Source organism: Sminthopsis crassicaudata, chromosome 6, assembly GCF_048593235.1.
Source record: "Sminthopsis crassicaudata isolate SCR6 chromosome 6, ASM4859323v1, whole genome shotgun sequence".
Taxonomy (NCBI): domain Eukaryota; kingdom Metazoa; phylum Chordata; class Mammalia; order Dasyuromorphia; family Dasyuridae; genus Sminthopsis; species Sminthopsis crassicaudata.
In genome coordinates, this window is record NC_133622.1 from 248,417,562 (window position 1) to 248,439,545 (window position 21,984).

General features: G+C 47.8%; 1 long non-coding RNA gene across 1 annotated transcript; it reads right to left on the reverse strand.

Moving 5' to 3' along the window:
* Nucleotides 1–686: 686 nt before the first annotated feature.
* On the reverse strand, nucleotides 687–15,143 carry LOC141547111 (uncharacterized). The gene is made up of 2 exons (XR_012483512.1): nucleotides 15,030–15,143; nucleotides 687–1,116 (listed from the first exon to the last, which is right to left on the reverse strand). It is a non-coding gene; the product is annotated as an uncharacterized LOC141547111 (long non-coding RNA).
* Between the last annotated feature and the right edge of the window lie 6,841 nt (nucleotides 15,144–21,984).

Consider the following 21,984-nt stretch of genomic DNA (forward strand, 5'->3'; position numbering starts at 1 on the left):
TTGATTGGCCAACAGAGGGACCCAGGCCAAGCCCCAGGGGGTCACTGCTTGGGTCCTGGCTAACTCAGAGAGAATGTAAATATCAGTCATTTCTGTTTGGCCGGAAGGCCTCGGGATCTTCCCCTTCCCGATTCCTTTATTTTTGATTAGGTAAAAGATCCTTCTCTGCCTCAGTGGCTCCCAGCCGGAATCACTGAGTGGCTCTTGCTTCAGTCAAACTGAGGCCGGTCAAACCTTAGCTGGGAAAGCCCAGGCCTCCCATTGCCTCCGGGGCCGCCTGCGGGCGTCCGGTCTGTGTCTGGCCACTGGCCCCATGGCTCTGGAGGGGAGAGTGAGGCCGGTGACCTTGCCCAGCCTCCCTCCCTCCAATCCAATTCACTGATGTCATGGCGTCCCCTCCCTGACGTCGGGCTCCTCTTCGAGAAAGAAGGGCAAATAACCACAACAAATTAGGACCTAAGTAAGTATTTGGCTGCCACGGCTTAGTTTGTAATGTGTGAAGGAGCAATTTTTATTTCACTAAAGCAAAGGGGACCAGAATGGACCTTAAAAACCACATGGAGGCAGTTCAAAGCACTAGGGAGCCACAGACTCTTGGAGCAGGGGAGTGACTGGTCGGATGCCTCCAGATTAACCACACTGCCATCTACATGTGAGTGTTCCTTCGGTACTATACACCATTCAGCTCATTCTGGATCCATTTATTGGGAATAGGGAAGGGAAAAAACTCTGCAGCTTACAAAATAAAACATAGCTGAGCCAGAGGAGTCGGTAAGTAAGGTTTCCACAAAGACACCTGCCGTCCCAGAATGCCCAGATTTTGGTCAGTGGCCACACTTCCATACGGTAACAAAATGGTCCTTATCCCCTCATTTAAGCAGACCACTGTGTGCCTGGGAAGGAGCTGGCTGGAAGTCCTGGTGCCGGGTTCTGGAGCAGCCTGGGATTGCAGACTGCGCTCCCTGGAGACCGCTGGACACCCCGCGCCCATCCACGTTACCGATGGGGACCCGAGGCCTGTCGAGGTAAGGCGGCTGGTCCAGGGTCATACAAGGAGTCCATGAACGGTCATTAGGAGCCGTAAAACAAGATCCCTGTCCTCGAGGAGCTTCCAGGCTAAAGGAGAAAGTAATGGAAAATTAGATGAAAACAAGCTCTATACAGGATCAACTGGAAATGACTAAAGGAGGGAAGGTGCTTCCTGTGGGAGGTGGGACTCCAGTCGGGACTTGAGGGAAGCCAGGAGGGGAAGATGAGGAGCTGGAGGACCGGCCAGGAGGCCGGTGTCGCTGCTTCAAAGAGCACAAGGGGAGTGACCGGGGGACTGGGGAGGAGGAGTACAAGGGGGGGCCTCTGGGGAAGGGAGACTCAGAATTTCAGCCCCGGCCCTCTGGCTCCCAGGTCAGTCTCTTTACCCTTTGACTTGCTGTCCCTTCCTTTGGCCACCTTCTCCCCTAAGCCAGACCAGGGCACCAAGGTCATAGAACATCATACAGACCCAGAACCCAGGCTTTGCTGCTTATTGGCAAAGATGGTTCTGGTTCAGTTACTTAGACCCTCTTAGCATCAGACCCTACTTTGGTATAATGGGAGATGGGGGGGGGGGAAAGAACAAAACAAAGGGGAAAACTAGAATGGAAACTAGCCTGTCCCTGAGAAGAAATAAGGGAATGGACCTTCCAGCCTTCAGTGGTGGGGGCTATGGGTGTGGAATGGTCCAGATCCTGTCAGACATCATCACTGTGTTTAACTGTTGTCTTATTAACTAGGGAAGACTGGGGGGGGTTAGGTATCCCCACAAATGACTGTTATAAAACCAAAAGCACTAATTAAATGGAGGGAAAAAATTAGAGACTATATAATCTCTTAAGTTCCTTCAAACTCCTATCAAGCTTCATGGCAACCTTAGCCCTGCTCTTATTTCTAGAACACTTTGGGGTGTGCCAGACTGGGAGGAACTTTTTTTTTTATTTATTTTATAATTATAATTTTTTTGACAGTACATATTCATGGGCAATTTTTTTTACAACATTATCCCTTGTATTCACTTTTCCAAATTTTCCCCTCCCTCCCTCCACTCCCTCCCCTAGATGACAGGCAATCCCATATATAATAAATGTGTTACAGTATATCCTAGATACAATATATGTGTGTAAAACCAAATTTCTTGTTGCACGGTAAGAATTGGATTCCGAAGGTGTAAGTAACCTGGGTAGAGAGACAATAGTGCAAACATTTTACATTCACTTCCCAGTGTTCCTTCTCTGGGTGTAGCTGTTTCTGTCCATCATTGATCAACTGGAATTGAATGGGATCCTCTTTATGTGAAGATATACATTTCAATCAGAATACCTCTTCATACAGTATCATTGTTAAAGTGTATAATGATCTTCTGGTTCTGCTCGTTTCACTCAGCATCAGTTGATGTAAGTCTCTCCAGGCCTCTCTGTATTCCTCCTGCTGGTCATTTCTTACAGAGCAATAATATTCCATAACCTTCATATACCATAATTTACCCAACCATTCTCCAATTGATGGACATCCATTCATCTTCCAGTTTCTAGCCACTATGAAGAGGGCTGCCACAAACATTTTGGCACATACAGGTCCCTTTCCCCTCTTTAGTATTTCTTTGGGATATAAGCCCAGTAGTAGTATGGCTGGGTCAAAGGGTATGCACAGTTTGATAACTTTTTGGGCATAGTTCCAGATTGCTCTCCACAATGGCCGGATTCTTTCACAACTCCACCAACAATGCATCAGTGTCCCAGTTTTCCCAAATAACCTTCAAAATTCATCATTATCTTTTCCTGTCATCTTAGCCAATCTGACAGGTGTGTAGTGGCATCTCAGAGTTGTCTTAATTTGCATTTCTCTGATCAATAGTGATTTGGAACACTCATATGAGTGGATATAGTTTCAATTTCATTATCTGAGAATTGTCTGTTCATATCCTTTGACCATTTATCAATTGGAGAATGGCTTGATTTTTTATAAATTAGAGTCAGTTCTCTATTTTGGAAATGAGGCCTTTATCAGAATCTTTTACTGTAGGTTACTTCCCTTCTAATCTTGTTTGCATTAGTATTGTTTGTACAGAAACTTTTTTAGTTTGATGTAATCAAAATCTTCTATTTTGTGATCAATAATGATCTCTAGTTCTCCTTTGGACATAAATTCCTTCCTTGGGAGGGACTTTCCAGAAAATTTTCAGAAAATTCAATGAGAAGCTGCCTACCTTACTCATAAGAACCTGCCCCCTCCTTTTCCTCTGCTCTCTCCCCAACCCCTCAGTAGACTCCTGGGTGACCCCTTCCCAGCCCCACCCCCAAACAGCAGCCAGGAAGAGTGCTCCTCAGAGTATAGAGAACAACTCAGTCTGAAGTTTGGGAAAAAAAACCCCTGGCTCCCCAGAAGAACTTTGAAATACCGCCCAGATAAAATTCCAAAGGAAGGAGAAAAGGTCAGATTTCTCAAGAGCTTTCTGGTGCAAGGAGAGCTAAGAACTATCCACAACACAGCATGAGATAGCATCTCCAGGAGGGGTTAATTTTGAGGAGAATTTGCCTGCCAAATCCTGTTTGCCAGTTATCAGTGACCCTGGAAAATGCTGGCTTTGATAACAGAATGGCTCCCTAGGAGGGCGAGAAGGAAGGAAAGATGGGCCAAAAAATCAGCTAAGAATTGTAAAAATCTATTTTTGAAACAAAAAATTGACTTTGTAAAATGATTTATTTGGGACTATGCAAAGGTTCAGGGTGATAAGAAGAGTTGCCCCAATAGTACCTGTATAGACAGACATGCATATGAGAATTCATCAGATAAGAACTCAAATGTTTCCACAAACTTAGGCCTTTTGTAAGGAATGGCTGGAACAAGGGGAACAAATCAGCCTCAAAGAAAGATGTAAAAGTTGCTGAAGAAGAAAGAGAGAAAAGGATTCTGGTACTTCATATCAACAGAGATAAGATGATCAGAAGATCACATCCCTGAAGAAGGCTACCGGCAGCTAGGAGACAATGTTTGGGTCCACAGACAACGCCATACTTACCAAATTTCCTTGTTGGTCCACCTTTGTCTGATTTTCAGAAGCTAATATCACCTCCTAACAACAGAACTATGGATAGTATCAATCAGATTGTCAAGCATGGAGATATCAAACGTGTGAAAAAAGTGTGTTATCTTCTCACCAAATAACAAAAAAAAAAGGGAATTTAAGATACACTGCCCAGAGAATGACCTCCTTTCTTCAACTAAATTTTTTTTTCCTTTTTTTTTGAGGCTGGGGTTAAGTGACTTGCCCAGGGTCACACAGCTGGAAGTATTAAGTGTCTGAGATAGATTTGAACTCGGGTCCTCCTGAATTCAGGGCTGGTGCTCTATCCACTGAGCCACCTAGCTGCCCCCCAACAAAATTCTTTGTTGGAAAAATTAAAGCCCGGAAAGGAAGTAAAGGAAGCCGAGGAAATGGATTCAGTAGAGTGGGCGAACTTTGTCCCATCTCAAGAAAGAAGCCCCCATAACAATGGAGAGACCTGGGCCAGTGAAGGCCCTTCCTTCATCGAAGTGCTGCCTTCTGGTTGTGCTAGAGAGGGAGTAAAGGACCACAGGCATCTTCACACTCAACACACTCTTATTTTGGTTGCAATGTCAGCCGTCGGTGTGTTTTAAGTTAATGATAAAGCTGGCGATGTTAGATAGTTAACTTTATAGTTTATGATGTTCAAGGTGCAAGATAATCTAACACTCTTATTTGTTTACTTATAGTAAAGAACCCCTGGGAATTTTTTTTAAAAGCACCAGGGACAGGACTACCACAGGTTCATGCAGCAGTTCAGACCAACGTTTTCATTCTTAATTGAGTAAACGTACACATGCGCTTATAATTGCCAAGCTCTGAAATGAAAATGTAGCACTTCATCAGGAAAGTCTAAAAGAAAAAAGACTTCAGGAAGAAGTGTGGGAGTGGGAGGGTGGAGAAAGGAAGAAACAAGAGAGAAAAAAGGAAGGAATGAGAAAAAGAAAGGAAGGAAGGAGAAAAAAGAAAGAGAGGAAGGAAGGAAAAAAAGAAAGAAAACAGAAGAAAGAGGGAGGAGGAAAGAAGTATTTGAAACATTTTTAAATACACAAACAACTGAAAAAAGAAAAAGAGGAAGGGAGGGAGGGAGGAGGAAGGAAATCTTTGAAACATTTTATTTTTAAATACAGAGAACTGAAGAAAATACAAACTAGTAGGACAGTTTTGAAAGTTGTATGTTGAATTTATTAAATCCTTTAAAGGAAAAACAAGCTGTACACAATAGAGATTCATGTTCTTTGTGGAGATGCTTATTTATTTGGTGTTAAGGTCAGAATAAAACAAAAGGTTTAAAAGCTTCTCTAGCTTCACCACCTCAAATCTTTGGGGATGTTTCTTGTTTCCATCTTACAAATGAGGAATCAGAGTCCTAGAAGCAGCCACGTGGGCCGTGGAGCTTTGGATCTGGAATCGGGAAGATCTGATGAGTTCAAATACTACCTCAGACAGCAAGTCACTTACCTGCTGACTGCCTCAATTTCCTTGGATGTAAAATGGACATAATAGCTCCTACAATCCAGCATTGTGGTAAGGATCAAATGAGATCATATGCACTAAGCACAGTGCTAGACACATAAGTAGGTGCTTAATAAATGCTTGTCCCCTTCCCTTTCCCTTCAGTAAGACCTATAGATTTGCCCAAAGTCACAGAGCTATAAGTATCAGAGCCAGGATTTGCTCCAAGGCACATAGTAGACGCTTAATAAGTGCTCACGATCAGTACTTGGGGGTCGTCCAGCTCATTTCTTTTGCCAATCTGAAATCAGTAGGGCTTAGATCTTCCCAGTCCCACAAAATGCTCTGTCAGCCTGTCCTTCAAGGTCAGGAGTGTCCCGGACCCCTGAAGCAGTCCCTTGTGGGACCCTGCTCTGAATAAGGCCCTGCTTTTAATCATAATGAAGGAAATGTGACATTTCTGTGAGAGTTTGGTGAAAATAAAAGATGAGACTCTCCCATCCAGATGCGCAGCCTCCCTAAAAGGAAAGGATCCATGGAGCCCCAGTTAGGAATTCTGCATTCATCCCGGCCAATCACGGCGAAGGCCGTCTGCACCGGTGGCCCACCTGCCCATGGCCCACCCCTCCATCCCCTTTTGCCAGATCTCTTCTCTGCTCGTCCCCAGGAGGGGCTTCGCGAGCTGTGGCAGGGAGACAACTGCCTGGGGGTTGCTGGGGAGGGGGGTGTCTGAGCTAGGGAGCGGTGTGGGGAGAGGCTAGCCAAGGCAGGTGCAGCCTGAGGCTTCTGGGAATGGCCCTAGTGGGGGCCCCAGGTCATTCCCCAGTGAGAGGCCCAGAGGTGGGAGCAAGGCGGGGTGAGAGCAGAGCAATTTAGGCCTGAATCAAGACCCTGCTCTTGCTCAACTTCAGAATTGACCCTCTGGACCCCAGTCTCTTCATCTCTGTAAATAAAACAGACTTGTTTTTTCCACCTGCTGATGGAGATGAAGGGAGGGGCTTCTGAAAGGGCGCTGAGCACAGGGCTGTGGATGGCTCAGTCAGCATTTATTAAGGAGCTGGCAGGTGTGATGAGATTAGCAGGTGACTAATAACCGTTTGCCTAATTGTGCTGTAATCTGGGGCTGTTAGCTCCAGCGATTAGCATGGGGACAGACCAGGTCCCACACGGAGACAAAAAGGCTGGTGCCCCATGGCGCCCATTGTGTGCCATGGGTCACAAGGAACCATAATGGCAGCTTGGGTCAAAGTCACCGGGGAGATGAGTGGGAGAGGAGGAGTGTGGCCAAGGCAGCCCCAGCCCCGGGAATATGAACCCCTCTTTCTGAGCTGGCTGAGGAGCGCTCGGAGGGTCCCGGGCCTTGGGCACAAAGGGACCTCAGAGTCTCCGGGCTCTGATCCCATTCGGCCAAAATGATTTTACAAAGGAGGAAACTGAAGTCCAAAGGCCAAAAGGATTTGCTCCAGATATAAATAAAGGAGCATTTGAACCCAGGCCCTCAGACTTTAAGTCTTGCTGGGGTCTCCATCCTACCCCACTGCTCCTCTTCAGCTGGGTTAGTGGTTGTATCCAAGTGACATTACATTAACAGAAGAGAGGGCCGGGAGGGCTGGATTGGGATCATCATCCCTACTCTAACCACTCCTTGTGTGGCTTTGGGCAAATCCATCCCTCTGGACCTCTGGATCTTCATCGGTAAAATGAAGGGGGGAGTCCAGATGGGTTCTTCCCTTCACTCAAGAAGCTTTTATTAAGCACCTACAGTGTGCTAGGCACTAGAGTCTCAAAGATGAAAACAAAGTAGTCCCTGCCTGCAGAGCTTCCGTTTTCTTAGGGGTACAGAAAGGGGCTGGAGAAGAAAAACAGCATATAAAATCGGTTCAAAGGTGGGTAGGGCACTAGGAACAGGGGGCACCATATTCTTTGAGGTGGAGTGTATTCCAGGCATGGGGGGTGAGGGTGAGGTAAGGAAGGCAGGGGATGGAATGCTTTATACCAGGATCATGGGATCTGAGTGAATAGAATCAGAGGTGGGATTTGAACTCAGATCCCCTACTTTCAGAACCATGACAGCAGGTTGACCAGAAAAATTCATGGAAGGGTAGTTTGGAGCTAGATGGTCAAGAGCTTCAAATGACAAGCAAAAGGGCAGCTAGATGGCCCAGTGGATAGAGCACCAGCCCTTAAGTCAGCAAGACCTGAAGTCAAACCTGGCCTCGCACTTAACACTTCCTGGCTGTGGGACCCTGGACAAGTCACTTAACCCCAATTACCTCAGCAAAAAGAAAAAAAATGACAAGCACAGGAGTTCAGATTTTATCCTGGAAGGAAGAAGGAGCCCTTAGAATTTCTCCAGAAGTGCCACAGTTAAACTTGTGCCTTAAGACATTTTGGTTTAAACAAATGTATCTTCTGGTTGACTTGAATAAATGAAAACATTGATGGGGGCTCATGAGTTTGAATGGATGCAATTCTCAAAGTGCCTCAAAGCCAAGGTTCTTTTGGGAGCCCACTTGTAAAAAGAGGTGCCAGAGCCTCCATTAATTAATGAGCCATGTCTCCAGCGGTTGGATGTGTATAGCGGTTTTGAGTTGCTGTGTTTTTGGGGGGAGTTATCCTACAAATATGGGGCCTTTCTTTAATCACCCAAGTGTGTTCCCCCAATTTCTGGAACCTGCTTGGGCTTGTGCTGGCTCTTGGGAGCACTAAAGAAAGCAGGGACTTGGGGATCCTGGAAAGGAAACAGAGAAAGTGGGGTCCCTGGTGAGGAGATGACAGAGGGAGAGCGAGGTGACCCTTCAGAGGCCTAGATTTCAAGGAGCAGAAAAGAAGGCAAGTTAGCACCTGTGGGCTGTGCGGCTTCTGAAACGATCCCCTTACCCCCGCTTATTATGGCACTCCTGAATCAAATAATTACACATGATTTCTGCCCGTTCTAAGATGATAGCTGTTGAACTAGTTATTACCTGGGGCATGTCTGAGAGGTGAAATTTCTTGACTTTTCAGATTTCCAGTGGAAGCAAACACTCCTTCTTTCCTAGTGGATTTTGGGGAAAACCCTCCCCCTCTCAGGAACAATGAGTGATAAAGGTAAGGTATCCCAGAGACCACCAGCCAAGCTGCACCTTAGAGCTCACAGACGCCATCATCCCAGGATTCCAGAGGAAGGGGAGGGGATCAGCAGACGGGGATCACAGATTCAGGGCTGGAAGCAACCTTAGAAGTCCCAACACTTTCATTTTAAAGATGAAGAAACAGGTCAGAGAATGGAAGTGACTTGGGCAGTCAGTCAAAAGACATTAAGCACCTACTTTGTGCCATATAAAGGATAAATAGGAAATGTCGGTATGGTCCTTTGGAGAACCAAGGGTACCACAGGATGGTATCTTGACTTGTACAAAACTTGCATTTAAGTGAGACGCAGCTGCACAAAAACGTCAGCCTCACTCTCCCAAAAGGGGGTCAGTCAGGAGGAGTTGACATGATTAAAACAACTTAAAAAATGACAACAAAATTTAAATAAGAAATAATTGGCAGAGAGAAGGCACTGGAATTAAAAGGGGTTGGGGAAGGCTTTCTGTTGGAAGTGGGATTTGAGGCTGGGATTTAGGAGAGCCTTCCAGGCATGGGGAGGAGCAGCCAGAAAGAAAGCTTGGAGCAGAGGGGACAAGGCAGGATTTTTTATTGGCAGGATAGCCAGAAGGCAGCATCACTGCATTTTAGGACATGTGAGGGAATCATGTGTAAGAAGCCTGGGAAGTTAGAAGGTTAGTTATCAAGGGCCTTAGACTTCAGGGAGACCAAGAACTTAGATGGGGGGGAGGGGGTCAGTTCCCTTCACTTATTAAAATAAAATTATTTTCTGAAACAGGAGTTTCCCCCCCCCCCCCGACTGCCAAAGGTTAAGAACCCCCTAATGTAGAGACTCTAACAGCAACTTGTGCTGAAAGTTCAGGGATGATAGAAGAGATCCATTGGTCACCTCTAAGTCCCAGTAACATTATAACCAATATTTAGAACTTCAACAATAGTAATAATAATAATAATAGTATTAATAGGAATAATAATAATACCACAAGCAGCCACATGGAAGAAGTCAGCTTATGAGGAGCCATGAGGATCACTGAGGATTTAGCAGCTTCCACTGAAAAGGAACAAAGCCCTTAGATGGTGATATTCTAGAAAACCAAGGGTGGTGACCTAGTTGTGCAGCCATAACTAACCCACCCAGCAAAACAATATAGAGGACTTCACTTAAAAAGCCGGAGCTAAACGTGGATTAAGTACCTACTAAGTGCTGCAGATTTAAAAAGAAGCCAAAGAAATCCCTGCTCTCCAGAAGCTCACTATCTAGGGAGGAGAAGAAGTTTTGAAAGTCAAAGGCAGGAGTTAAGAAAAACAAACAAACAAACAAAAAAGGTAAACAAATGGTAAGAGATGAAACCAGGAAAAGAACTTCCTTCTAGTATGGAGAGATGAGGCACTTGACTTCTCTGAGCCCTAGCATCATGTGGAAAATAGAGAATAGTTCTCTGATGCATTGATGAGCCCCAGAAAAGAATGGAAAGAGAGGAAAGAGGAATACACTGGGAAAGGGGGGAAAGGAAGGTTAGGGAAAATGATCTCGCACTGTGAGGGTACAGAAGTAGACATCTAGACAAACAAGAGATATGGAGGGCGGTGAACCCCACTCTTCTCTGAACTGGTCCAAGAAAGGTACATTCACTCACTCTCACACTCACACCCACTCGATGTATAGGGAGGTTGCTCAGCCCTGAATACCTCATTTCTGTCCAGACTGGTCATCTTCCTTTGCTATTAGATTGTAAGCTCCTTGAGGTCAGGGGCTGTCTTCCTTTTTTCTGTTTGCATCCCCAGCAAAGCTGCTGCTTAGTATAGTATTGACTGACAGACACACGGTACAAAAGCACATAGGAGAAAAAGGAGAGGGAGCAAGAATTAGAAGGGTCTGTCAAGGGTCCTAAGTAAAACAAAGAACGGGGGAAAACTTGCTTTTTAGCTTTCTTTGAAGTGGGAATATAAAAGGGTATCTATAAATTAGGGGGTCCTTGAACAAGTCATGATGTAAAAAAATGTGATGAAATACATATGATGACATTTCAGAGAAATTTCGGAAGACTTGTCCGAATTGATAAAGAGTGAAACAAACAGAGCAAGAACAGTTCCTAACACTAGGAAAGATGTGCAATTCTGAAAGAATTAGGAACTCTTATCAGCATCATGACCAGTCATATGGTTCCCAGTTCCTGATAGGGAAGCAAGGCACTCAGAGTCCAGAAACGAGACAAATATTTGCTTGGAGAAGGCCAAGAAAGCACTGATTCAGTATGTTTTTAACCTAGATTTTGTATTACTTTTCTTTTCAATGAGTGAGGGTAGGGAGATGTTGAGTGTAAGCAGACAAACTTTCATAGATTGAAAAAAAGTTATATAATTTAAAAAAAATTGGGGGAAAAATATTGTTGCTCCCAAAGCTCTATTCCTACTAGAAACCTTTTCATAATCTGTTAAAAAAAAAATCTGTCCTACTTCCTTTCAGTCACTATTTCAGCAAATATATTAAGTGCTTATTGTTTACAGGCTACTAGGTTCAGTTCTTGGGGATATGGGTCTTCATCTACCTTTTTGTTCCTTGATTGTCCTTTATTCATCCATTCAAATCAACATTTATTAAGCATCTGCTGTTCTAATCTTTGCCCTAATTATAATAGTTATTGTGTACTTTCATATAAAGAGCTAAGTTTTGTAAAGCCTTTATATACTTGGTTCTGTATGTCCTATACGACATACTAATTACTTCATTGGGATGGAGTTCCTTATTTTATTTTTTGCCTTTCTTTATACCTCTAGTACTTATCCTAAACTATAGTAGTGACTTAATAGCTCTGGTATATAATCATTTATAATTATCATCCCCATTTCCCAGATGAGGAAACTGAGGCTGACAAAGGTTAAATGAAGCAGGATCTGGCTGTGGGGCAGATGCTCCATCCAGGCTACCTCATCTTATCCAATCAGGGATAAGATATGTAACTATTATACAAATGAATGCATGATGTGCACATTAAAGAGATGCAAAACTCAATTTTAAGGGAATGGTAGGAATTCAGCCCTGAGAGGGAGAAGAAGAGAGGAAGTTGCTTCAGAGCAAAGTCGAAGAGGTGGAAACTTGAAATAAATCCACATTTATTAAGCACTTGTTGTCTGCCAGGTTCCTAGTGCTGGGGATGTGAGTACCTCCAGGGGGCTGGACAATGAGGGTCCACACGGGCAATATGTCCTAGCTGTGAGATTCCACTTCAGGAGGCCCACTGTGTAATGGGGAGACAGGGCCCCCACTTGGGAGTATCAACAGGTATCCTCTGAAGGATCCCCCGTGGCTCCCTGAATGACTGGCAGAGGGCCTTCAAAGGAGGCCGACAGACCATCTCTTCTTCCCTTCCCTGATACTTTTGAAGGGGAAGAGCAGCCATTCACTTCCAGGGGAGGACAGGGAAAGCCAGGCTTTGTCTCCCCACCTGCCACCACGTGTCCATGAGCCTTTGTCTTTGGGAGACTCTTCAACCTCACCTTGAATCAAGAAATGTCCTGAAATGGAGGGGGTCCTTCAGAGCCCTTCCAAGTCCCTTTAATGGCCCAAGCCCTGCAGGCAGGGAAGCTAGGCTCTCCAGAGGGACACTGGCAGGAAGCCAGCCGGGGATTGATTCTGGATTCCCCAGGGGAAAAGAACATCCATGGCCAGGACCCCCTCTCCCCTCCCAGCCAGGTGGGTACTGTTACACAGCGGCTACCACTTTAAGCTTGAGTCCAGTCTTCCCCAAGCCTGAGTGGGTCTGCCAGGGGGAGAGAATGCATCTGGGTAGTGAAGCTGAGGGGAAATTGCTGTACCTCCTCCAGTAAATGTTTCTTTGTAAAAGTTAATTGGTGTTCATTGGTTAATTGAAATTGGGAAGAGGCTAAACATAAATATAAACAATATTGGGAAGCATTGGGTCCATAAGCACTTATTAAAGACCTACTGCATACCTGGCTTTATGATGGGATACTGCAAAAAAAAAAAAGATAAAAAGATAGTACATACCCTCAAAGAGCTCCCAGTAATGGAAATAAACAATAGAATGTCATTAAAATGAAGAGGGGGTTGGGAAAGGCTTCCCACAGAATGCAGGGTTTCAGCTAAAACTTTTTTTTTTTTAAATTAAAGCTTTTTATTTTCAAAATATACACAGGGATAATGATAAGGTCCAAAAGAGATAGCCCAAGATAAAAATAATTAACAGAAAATTCTTGCCTGAGGAGGGGTTAAAGGAGCTAACTTGAGATACAAATGATTAAGAGAAATTCCTGTCTTATTTACAAATATCTCCGGAACCTCTTGGATAACATCTCTGTGTTTTATGACCCCAATTATGTATAAAAGGAAATTCTAAAAAAGCAAACCTCGGTTTATCCTTGCCTTGTGCCCGCCAACTTGTTCTGGCGTCCCGGCCCTTGCCCGGCAGTTTGGCCTTTCTGGAGGCCTTATGCCTGTCTATCTCTTTAGTATTAATAAAGACTTTGTTTCAATACAGCATTGATAGCGAATTCATTCGCTGCGGGACCTGCCCTTGGTTACTTTGGGGAAGGAGAGAGAGGTAATCAGGCAACCAGAAAATCTGCCTTGTCTCCCACCTCGGCTTAGAGCCTCAATTTCTCCTCATCAGGCAACCTTCAGCATTCACCCTTCCAAATCTTGTGGTCTCAATTTTTCTCCCTCCCTTTCCCTCACCCCCTCCCCTCATAATCCAATATATGTGAAACACGGGCAGTTCTTCTATACACATTTCCACAAATATCATTTAAGTAAAAGGGAAGCCAGCAAAGTCAGAAGGAGAAGAAGGGGACGCTCCAAGCATGGGGAATGCCGGCCAGTGAGAAGGCCCAAAGGCTGGAGATGGCAGGGAGGGCCAGGCTGGAGAGAACCACTGGGAAGGGCCACCGGCGGGTGCCAGAAAGCCCCAAGCCCCTTGGGATTCTCCCTGGAATTCTGAAGAGAATAGTCAGCTGCCTTCTGGGTACCTGACCTGCTGATTCAACTGGGGGCAGATGGGACAGCTTTGGGGAGCAAAAGCAGTCCCTGTCCTCGAGGTCTGGGGGGGGGGGGCGGGGGACAACACAGGAATACCATGCAAAGTACAAGACATGTGGAATAGAATCAATCCTTCTTTAAGGATGGAAGCCACTGAGGAGGGGCCTGAGAAAGATGTCCTGCAGAAGATGGGGTCTTGCAGGAAGTTGGGGAAGCTAAGAGAAGGGGAGACCCAGCGGTGCTTTCCATGCAGGGGGGCCAGCAAAGCAAAGGCTGGAGAGGGAGGAGGGCAGTGGGGAGGGCTGCTGAATTGTGAGCCAGATTGTGAAGGTTTAGAAAGGATGCCAGTGGCCCAGACTTAGCTCCAAGCGAAAGGGATCTCCACCTGCCAGGATGCTGGTTACCTGGCAACCCAGTCTCAGTTCCCCTGTGTTTTGTGTTTCCATGGATCCGGGGGGGAGGGGCTCAGGCGCTGGGTCTGCTGTGAGCACTTAGAAGGATCCAAACCCAGCAATTAAGCCAGGAGCAAAAGCAGCCACTCCCAGCCCAGCGTTTCTGCTGCCTTCTGGGCTACACCCCGGCATTCCGAGCTACTGTGTGCAAAGGGCAGCCACAGCAGCCGGACCCTTGGCAACCCCCCCAGATGCTGCCCCAGGTGGATTGTGGTCAGTTCTGGGCAGGGCAGATTAAGGAGGACAGACACTGGAGAGTAGTCAGGGGAGATGAAAGGTCTTCCGAGGTCATCATTTGTCAGGCACCCCCCCTCCCATAAGTTCAGGCCCCTTAGGATAAGAGCCAGAACATTCAAGTTCCAGAATCAGGAAGACACCGTCCACCATCAGCTCAAAAACGAAGTGAAAGTCCATCTGGAAATTTGTCTAAAAAAAAATTCTGTCCCTTCCCCTGTTCTCACTTCCCTTCTGACAACTAGGCCAGGCCTTGACCAGACCTCCCAGCTCTTCCTGAGATGGCCAGAGCCCCTTCCTCAGGTTCGGGGGTCAGAGCTGGGCAGGTGAATCCTGTGACTACAGCCCCTCCCTCAGGTGAACCCTGGGAGAGATACCACTCCTCCCCAGGTCCAGAAGGATCTTGGGATTCTGAACTAGGAAGTGGTTCTGAGATCCATCCCCTGAGGAAACAAAATCCGGAAATGTGACTTTCTCAAAGAGGGCCCCTGGGAGCAGAATGGGGATGGGAACCTGTTTCTTTGATTGCCACTCAGTCTGACCCTTTACTCTAGCCAAGCTTAGCTGACAGCCCTGGAGGGCAAGCCTGGAGCAATGGGAGTAGGAAGTGGGCCTAGGGTCGGGAGGCAGAGCTGGGCTGGGCCTGGGATGTGGACACTCCCAGTGATCCCAGTGCTGAGGGCCGCCAGACTTGGCTGATTCTGCCAAGATCTCTACTTACCCTCTCCCCATCGAGCTTCTGCTGCCCCAGAGGTCTCCTTAAGGCACCTCTAGGGCTGTCCACCTGCCAGCCCTGGGCTGGGCCGCAGCTCCAGAGAAGGGGACGGTCTGCAACAGACACAACTATGAGAGACCAACAAATAACAAAACAGCTGATAAAGAATGAAAAAATGCAACAGGATGTGAGCCATCAGAAAAAGGAGGGAGTTGGAGGACAGATCAAGAAGTGAAAATATAAGAATAATTGAACTATCTGAAAGTTGTGACCATAAAAGACCTGGGCTGGGCAATGAAATCCTTCACTGGTCCGGGGCACTAAGGGCCAACCAGGGGCAGAGCTTCCTGGTCACAGAATAGAAGGTCCCAGTGAAGGAGAAGGGGGGGCTCCTTGGCATTGGTGCTTTTCTCTGAGCCCCCGTTAGACGAACCTCCTTTTGTCAGATGTTTGCTGTTCTAGGACTGTCTCTTTGTGTTGCATTCCCAAGCCTGACCGCAGGGTCGGCATTAGTCAGGCTTAGGCCGGACAGAATCCTATATTGCTTCGATACATGCTGGTGATACTAAGTTTAAAAAAAGTATCCCAGGGCAGCTAGGGGGCACAGTGGATAGAGCACCAGCCCTGAATTCAGGAGGACCCGAGTTCAAATCCAGTCTCAGACACTTAACACCTCCTAGCTGTGTGACCCTGGGCAAGTCACTTAACCCCAGCCTCAGGAAAAAAAAAAGAAAGTATCCTGTGGCTCCTAAAAGAAGTTACATTTGATTCCCTTCCCAGTCACCTGCCTCTCAAAGCCTGGGCTCTGTCCTGGGGCTTTCCTCAGAACTTGTACCCCATAGTGCCCTCTAGATACCCAGCAGTGCCCTCCCTGTACCCAGTGGTGCCCTCAGGGTACCCAGCAGTGCCCTCCAGGTACCCAGCAGTGCCCACAGTATCCCCTTCCCTTAGCCAAAGGCTTAGCCAAAGGGGTGGAGGACTTGTTCAGGGAGAAATGGCAGAAGAAGGGCAGAGGCGAGGGAAGTGAGGTGAGCATTCAGCCATTGCCGGCTTCTTAAAGATCGCAGCAGACATCCTGAAGAGGAGGAAGAGGAGGACTCCTCTTAGAAGGAAATCGCTTACTGGCTGGCATTTATTCTGAACAGGGTGAGTCGGCTGACTGCCCGAGGGTAACACGGAGGCTCCCAGTAAATTAATTCATTAAACATTTAATGATAATCACGGACATTTATAGGGCTCTTTATAGACATTACCTCATCTCAGGCCTGTGAGATAACAATTACAGTGCTATTATTCCCATTTCACAGCTGAGGAAAGCAGAGCAGTTAGTAGGAATTCCAGCACTGAGGGCGGGAGGAGTGAAGGGAGGAGACCGGTGCAATATTGTAGCTAAAAGCTGAGCTCAGCCTGATCTGGTGAGTGGAGAGGAGGGGCAGATGGGAAAATCCCATGGCTGTCAAATCACAAGGTCATAATGGACTGGAGTTAGAGAGGGTGATGGTGAGGGGCAGACATCCCTCCCACAGAGCCCAGCATCATCCCCAAAGCCTCGTTATGTAAGAACTGAGAGGTCACGGCCCGTCAGACGGAGAGGGAGCCAGCCTTGAAACTGAGAGCTTGTTGGAGAAGCAGGCCCAACTCCCAGGTGACAGGTTTTCCTCAATAGGATTTTATTTTTCCAGATACACATAAAGATAGTTTTCATGCAAATTAAAACAACTCCGAGGTCCCACCCCACACCTCTCAGACTGGCTAAGATGGCAGGAAAAGATAATGATAAATGTGGGAGGGGATGGGGGAAAACTGGCACTGATGCATTGTTGGTGGAGTTGTGAAATGATCCAACCATTGTGGAGAGCAATCTGGAACTATGCCCAATGGGCTACCATACTGTGTACCCTTTGACCCAGCAGTACCATTACTGGGTCTGTATCCCAAGGACATCATAAAGGAGGGAAAGGGACTCTTTGTGGTAGAAAAGAATTGGAAAACGAGTGGATGCCCATCAATTGGGGAATAGCTGAAGAAGTTGGGGTACATGAAGGTGACGGAATATTATTGTATAAAAAATGGTGAACAAGCTGATCACAGAAAGGCTTGGAGAGATTGACACGAACTAATGCTGAGCGAAACAAGCAGAAACGAGCAGGAATACACTGTATACAGTAACGGCAAGAACACGCAATGATCAATATGACAGGCTTGGTTCTTCTCAGGGGCTCAGTGATCCACGCCATCTAATAAACTTTGGACAGAAAATGCCATCAGCATCCAGAAAAAGAACTATGAAGATTGAATGTAAATCAACACACGTTATAGCCACTTCTTTTTTTCTGGTTTTTTTTTTTTTTTTATTTTTTTTTATCTCTCCCATAGTTTTTCCCTTTTGTTCTGATTTTTTCTCTCCCAACATAATTTATAAAGCAATGTGTCTTAAAAATAAATAAATAAATTTTTAAAAGAAAGAAAGAAAAGAATAGTTTTCAGCATTCATTTTTGTAAGACTTTGTATTCCAAAATGTTCTCCCTTCTCCCTTCCTCCCTACCCAATAGAGCAATCTGATACAGATTAAAAATGTGCAATTCTTTAAACATTTCCACATTTGTCATGTCATGCAAGAAAACTCAAATCAAAAGGGAGAGAACCATGAGAAAGAAAAAGCAACAATAAAAACCAACAGGAAAAATTCTCTGCTTCAATCCCCATTGGGTCCCCATATTCTCTCTCTGATACCATCGGTGTTTTCCATCCCAAGTCTGTAGGAGTTGCCTTGAACCGCGGCCCAGGCCATCTCAGCTGATCCTCACATACTCTAGTTGTTATTGTCCTGCACAATACTCTTCCTTCACTCTGAGGCTACATATTAACCACCCCACCCACCCCAGAAACCCAAGAGTCAACTTCATTTCCCAAAAGCCAGTCAGGTTTGCTTCCTGGTCACTCAACCCTCCTTCAAGGCGTCTCCTCCCCAGGGTGACTAGTCCCGACCACGGCCCTCGAGTTTCCTCATTTTTGGGGTGTTCTTCCTCAATCTGTATCTGCAAAGAGAATGAAGTGTTCTTTAGAAGGGAGACAGGTTAGATGAAAGAATGAACTTTCTGACCCAGGCTTGGCAGTAATGGGGCTGGGTCAGAACCTCCGCCCATGGGGGATTAGAAGTTTCCTTGATGTGACCTTTGGGAGTTGGCCCAGGCTGGAGTTGAAGGAGATGAGATCTTTCAAGACAGTTGTGAAAACCGAGTAAGGCTTCGTCTGCTTCAGAGTTGGAGTAGGCCTGAAGGACATACCTAAGTCTCCTTCCTGCTGTCCTCCCATGACGTTATTTTCTCCCTATTTCAATGGAATATGGGCAACTGCGTACTTATTGGTCAAGTTCAATTTCTTGGGTAGTTCCGGAGTTTAGAACGTAAGACCCTCAGCCAATGAGGACCAGGGTCAGTGGTGGGAGGGGGTGTCTGAGTTAGGATTAAAGTGTTAACCCTGCCCCATGGGGCGGGGTTCCATCTTGTCTACTGGTAATATGCCAAAGGAGAGGGGCAGTTGCTCCCTGGATAAGCTGCTGGGTCCCAGCCTTGACTTCCTGGCTGCTTGGGGGACAACTTATCCCAGGGCTGCCAGGCGCCAGCAGAGCAGGAAGAATCCTACATTCAGCTCCGAGGACTCTGCTCATGCCGCTGGAGCTCGGGGTACCTGAGACCTTCATCAGGAGCCCTCGCCCGGAAGTCACCCTTCTCGGGGAAGACCGGGGTGGGGGGATGTGTTAGTGAGGACCCCGAGAAAGCCAGAGAATAAGAAGAGTGTTCAAGAAACGGTCGGGAGAGGGAGGGAGCCATCTGTAAAGAGCTTTCAAGGCCAAACGCTGGGTTTTCTATTTGATCCTGAGGTAATAGGGAGCCACTGGAGGTTATTGAAAGAGGGGTGACACAGTCAGACCTGTTGTGCTTCGGGAAAACCATCACTTGAACTGGGGAGGAGGCACCTTGATCAGAGGAGCACCCTGCAAAAGGCCTGCCTCGACTTCTTGGTGTTCTCTGGCTGCCAGCTTAAATAACTCTCGACACTGGTCAGCAGCCACGTTGTGTCGTCGGAACAGAGATTTGCCACCAAATTCAGGGAGTCCTGAGAGAAGTTCTCCTGAGAGAGAGGCTGGACGTGACTGAGGACAAGGGAGGGGGCCATGGCCTGTCAGAGCTGGGAGGGCCCTTAGAACATGGAATGTCAAAGCTAGGAGAGACCCAAGAACACAGAATGTCCCAGCGGGGAAGGCCCTTAGAACACAGAATGTCCGAGCTGGGAAGGCCCGCAGAACAGAGAATGTCCCAGCTGGGAAGGCCCTCGGAACACAGAATGTCCCAGCTGGGAAGGTCCTCAGAACACAGAATGTCCCAGCTGGGAAGGCCCTCAGAACACAGAATGTCCCAGCTGGGAAGGCCCGCAGAACAGAGAATGTCCCAGCTGGGAAGGTCCTCAGAACACAGAATGTCCCAGCTGGGAAGGCCCTTAGAACAGAGAATGTCCGAGCTGGGAGGGCCCTCAGAACACAGAATGTCCCAGCTGGGAAGGCCCTTAGAACACAGAATGTCCCAGCTGGGAAGGCCCTTAGAACACAGAATGTCCCAGCTGGGAAGGCCCTTAGAACAGAGAATGTCCGAGCTGGGAAGGTCCTCAGAACAGAGAATGTCTGAGCTGGGAAGGTCCTCAGAACAGGGAATGGGAGAGTTGGGAGGATCCTTAAAGACCACTGGTTCCAAAGCTCTTCTGCTACATTGGAGGGAGCTGAAGCCCAGAGGAGGTTACATAGCCAGTCTGGGCCAGAGCCCCTCAGCTTCCCCTTCCTCCTACCCTCCCCCCACCTTCCTGCCCACTTTGGCCACTTTCTTGGACCACTTTTGTCTCTCCTGGGCAGCTGCGCCACACAAATCCGGCCCCTGGCCAATAACTTGCCGCCCTGGTAACTTCAGTTGTTGAGCCCTTCTCCCCAGAGCTTGTTCATGCCTCCTATGTCTCTTTCACCTTTGGGGCAGCCCTGGGGATGGCAGGCGCTGAGTGAGATGCCCGTTGACTGATGGGGCCTCTGAGAAGCTTGGCAGTTTTCCGGGGCCTTGATGGGGGTTTGTAGGAGAGGGTTCAGACTAATCCCCGGCCTCCAGATCTGGCCTCCTTTTCACTGAATACAAAGTTCCTTCATCCCCTACGTCCTCAGACTGTAAATATGGAGCGAGCAGACCCGGGCGTCCCTCCTCCACCCCCTGCCTGGGCCCCTGGAGCAGCAGCTGGCCGGTCCGGTGGGAGTCAGACCACCACAAGTGGGAGGGAGAAGACTTGGCAGCAGGGACCCATCAGCCATCTGGAGGCTGACGTTAACTCCCTCCGCTCTGGCCTGGCAGGAGTCGGCGCTTTGCAGGCCCGACATCTGGGAATCCAAGAGCCAGCTTAGCCCTCACTGCCAGTTAACTCCCAAGGTTAATCTTCTCTGGGGAGTGGAGGATGAGCATTGTTACTTTTCATGTACCCGAGGAAGCAGCAACAGATGGGCACCGGGGCCCTCGACAGAGAGCAGGCCCGGCTACCAGGCCCTGGGCCTCTGCCCCCTAATTCAGTGACTGGCAGAGTTAGCCGGTTCAGCCTGGCAAGAGAAAATGGGAGGGGTCGGACAAAACGTACCAGAGGTCACTCCATCCAGAGCTGCAGGGGACTCCAACACCCCTCTAAGCCAACCCCTAGCTTTTACTATTGGGGAGACCAACGGGGTTGGGGAAGGGCCTTGTCCCGGAGCACCCCAACAGAACGGACTGAGGGGGGAGGTTCTGACTCCCAGTGCAGCAGCATTCTGCCCATGATTGCCCCGGACCTCGCCATCCTCTCAGAATCCAAGGGTCCGAGCGCCACTTCTGGCTTCTACCCTTCCTCTAAAGCGTTTAGGGGCTTCCCGTTCCCACTGGTCCCGGATAGTCCCCCTCGGAGGGCGGCTGACTCTCCCTCAGGAATCGGGGGCAGCTCTAAGGAGCCGTGGGATTCTCTAACATGACTGGCTTGAGCCCACTCAGGGGCGTTTTCTCCAATGTCAGTGCCCCTACCCAGTTTAAATCTCCCCTTTCTTGGTAATTAGTCTCACCAGCAATCTGGTCCCGTAACATCGGCTAGCTCCGACAAAGGAATTCTTTTTTGAAAGATGTAGCAAGAAGAGGCAGCCCCCTGAGTGGGGCCGGTCCCCCCTGTGCCAGCGCCCAGTCCCCTGGAGAAGGGCCCGAAGCTCACTCGGCTGCTACAAAGAAACATTTGGTCACCAGGCCACGTCTGAGTGTCCTGTGGCTACCGGACTACTTGGTCCCTCAACGCAGGGCAGAGCGTTTCGAGTGGACAAAACCAGCTTGGGCCCGGCCGTCAGGGCTGTGCTGGTGAAGGCTGGCTCCGGCCTCTGGCAGCTTGTTCTTCAGGCCTCTCGGGGCCCATGAGGATGTAGCTATGATAGCTATGAGCAGGAAGAGCAGGGCCATGGACATCCAGGCCAGGACCCACCGGGGAAATGGAGGCTCCAGGCCTCCCACCCAGCTCTCTCTCCTTCCCTTCCTCCTCTCTCTCTCCTCTCTTCTTCCCTCTCTTTCTTTCCTTGCTTCTGCCTCCTTCCCTCTCTTTCCCTCTTCCTTCTTCCTTCTCTTCCTCCTCTCTTTTTACCCTCCCTTTCTTATTATCCTTCTCTCTCTCTCTTTGTCTCTCCCATTATGATTAGAACTTAGTTTGTGATATAGTCATAGGATGTAAGGGGGGAAGTTATATAGGAAGGATTCAGACGGCTCTCCCAGGGAAACCAGGAGTCATGGATGGTGTTTGAGCAGAGGAGGATAGCATCTTGGGTTACTCTGGAAGGATGGATTGACCAGGATAGGAATGGGCAGCAAGGAGACCAACTGAGGGTAAGAGATGTCAAGGGACAAGACCAAGGCAATCCTGAGCCAGGAC